General features: G+C 38.7%; 1 non-coding gene across 1 annotated transcript; it reads left to right on the forward strand.

Annotated features, from left to right (window-relative positions):
- The first annotated feature begins 206 nt into the window (after nt 1-206).
- On the forward strand, nt 207-331 carry LOC111725825. Its single transcript, XR_002773792.1, has one exon. It is a non-coding gene; the product is annotated as a U6atac minor spliceosomal RNA (small nuclear RNA).
- Nucleotides 332-2,730: the final 2,399 nt, after the last annotated feature.

Consider the following 2,730-nt stretch of genomic DNA (forward strand, 5'->3'; position numbering starts at 1 on the left):
ACTTGTCATTGTTGTTTTTAGCTGATCTGGGCCGGGTTTGAACCCGCCAGCCCCAGTGTATGTGGCCAGCACCCTACACACTGAGCTATAGGTGCTGCCCCATAATAGACTCTTAATAAATGTTTATTTTGATGGATGTTGAAACAGTTTGTTTTATGTATTATCATATGAGAGCCCCACTTTTATACACACAAAAGATAATATTAGTGTCGTTTGAAAGGAGAGAAGGTCAGTGCTTCCCTGACAAGGACAGAAGAGGCCCTCATGCCTGACAGCACACATAAGGCTAAGGCATTGCCACCTCCTTCATGGCATGTAACCATCATTTTTAGAGTGTTTATTGCAGCTCAATTTACAATGTCCAAGATGTAGAATCAACCCGAGTGCCCATCAACCCATGAATAGATTAATAAACTATGGTATATGTACCATGGGATATATTCAGCCATAAAAAGATGGAGACTTTACATCTTTTGTATTAACTTGGATAGTTGGAGAACATTCTCTTTAGTAAAGTATCACAAGACTGGAAAAGCAAGTCTCCAATGTACTCAATACCAAGGTGAAGCCAGTAGACAATCTAATACCCACCCACCCAAGAGAAAAAGCTCAATTTAGTTAAAGTTGAAGAAGAGAGGAGGGAGGGGGATTGGTGTGCTTCCACCTACTGGGCACAACATGAAGGTCCATGGCACATTTCCAGGGTGAAGGCACAACTACAACAGGGACTTTACCTAACAAACGCATTGTAACCTAATTGCTCATACCCTCCCACCTGGAATTTAGAAAAGATAATTACATCACATAAAAACTATGCTGGGCCTACTCTTTATCATGACATGCCAAAAAATGATTTTTCTTTTTTCAATTTCGCATATGTCATTCCCAGGCCAACTCTTGTACACAACTTGCTGAAAATTTTGGGATTCAAAGTTACTTTTTAGTCACCCATAGCCAAGCCGCTAAATGAATCTGGAATGAGTTTAGTACTGATTAAACTTCCCAAGCATCTCTATGGGAAACAAGGCACAACCAAGCGGGTTTCTATTTCTAAATCAAGGAAGTGAAGAAAAACTTTTCAAGAATTGCTCTGCTTATAATAACATGAACATTAGGTTCAGAAGAAGTACTCATTAACCCAAATAGCTTACACAACAATAAACTTTCTCAGTATTATAAAATAAGTTTTCCTTCTGCAGTTTCTTCATTAGTGACCATTCATCAGGAAGTCATACCACATCAAGGGCTGCCTGTAATAGACTCAGTATTCTCCATTTAATAATAAGCAAGCCATTGTCTTCGCATTCATGGTTGTTTAGTAAAAAAGAAGAGAGTATTTTCAAAGTATGTGCATCTGGTTGGGAGTGAATAGAATAAACCCAGAGTTACAAAAAAGTGACATTTTTGTTTCCTGATTCAGTATAAGGAAAGCCAAAATCTGCAAGTCCTGAGTTTTTTTCCAGTGTGGGGTCCCAGAGTTTAAGCTCTGATCCAGACGTGGTGTTGCAAAAACACAGTGAAGCATCTTGCTAAGGTGGCAATGCTCGGAATGTCAAAATATGTTCCATCTTTCTGGGAAATGTCACTCCGTTTTGTAATAAAATTGGAATGACTTCCCCACCAAGATGTAGTCAATGAAGAAAAGCAAGATCTTTCCAGTTTTCCAAATACAGGGAGAAAACAAGTTAGATCGCTGTTTATAAAAAACTAATCCAGTGAAAGGGGGGCTCTGTCCACGGTAAATATTTATTTTATTCTGCATGTTTAGGATGGGAAAGGAACACATAAAAAGTGTTGGCCAAATATGGTATCCATCTCCACTGAGTCTCCAAACCCTGTATTGAAAATGTTCTCTAACTAAAACTTTTATGTTTTATTCCCAAATGGTTTAATAACAGCAGACAGGCAAATTAGTGAGGGCAAACAAAAATAGCACAGACATCAGTGCAATTAGTGTGCGGCTTCTGTGATGCTATCTCTTTTTTTCTAAGTCTGTTCTCTGAATTCTGTCTGGTCTCAGAAGCCAACTCCTCCCTGACCCGACTGGATGTCACCTCCACCACGTTTTACCCTTAGATGCATAACAGTACCCTGCATTATATGACTGTCATGTGTGTGCCTCTACTTTTGAGCTCCGTGTAGACATACTTATGTTGTAAGACCCAGCATGGTTCCTCATACATGAACTACAATACATAACTTTCTTTCATAACTGTCCCTGTAACTTTGAAAGGTTGCAAGCATTGGATCATACTCTAACTGCTAAAATCATACTAAACTGCTATAATTTACCTTTAATATAGAAACATTAAACGACATCATTACTTACTGTAATTTACATAAATGGAGGAAATTAGCATGACAACAACAATTATTTTTCCCTCTCTTTACTTCATTATTTTCTATTGTCTAGAAATGCATTTTTTGGTGATGACCTCCCTGCTATGATGTACTGTTTACCTGTAATGGTCATTTTTTATGCATAGCGATTCTCACATAGGTCTAGTAACTTATCCCCAACATCTGGGCTTCCTCTCGGTTTGAATCCCTCTCTTAGGTGTGTTGTTCACATGTGTCATTCACAGTCCCATTTTTATTCGGTCTATTCTCTGATTCCAAATACCTAAGGACTCTTTTCAGTAATAAATAGTTTGGTCCTGGGGCACTTAAAGAAAAAGAAACTCTGGCCCCTTCCATGGTAGAGGGGGTGAAGGTGTCTGTGGGATTGTA

The sequence above is a fragment of the Otolemur garnettii genome, unplaced genomic scaffold (assembly GCF_000181295.1).
Source record: "Otolemur garnettii isolate 467f Iridium unplaced genomic scaffold, OtoGar3 scaffold00002, whole genome shotgun sequence".
Taxonomy (NCBI): Eukaryota; Metazoa; Chordata; class Mammalia; order Primates; family Galagidae; genus Otolemur; species Otolemur garnettii.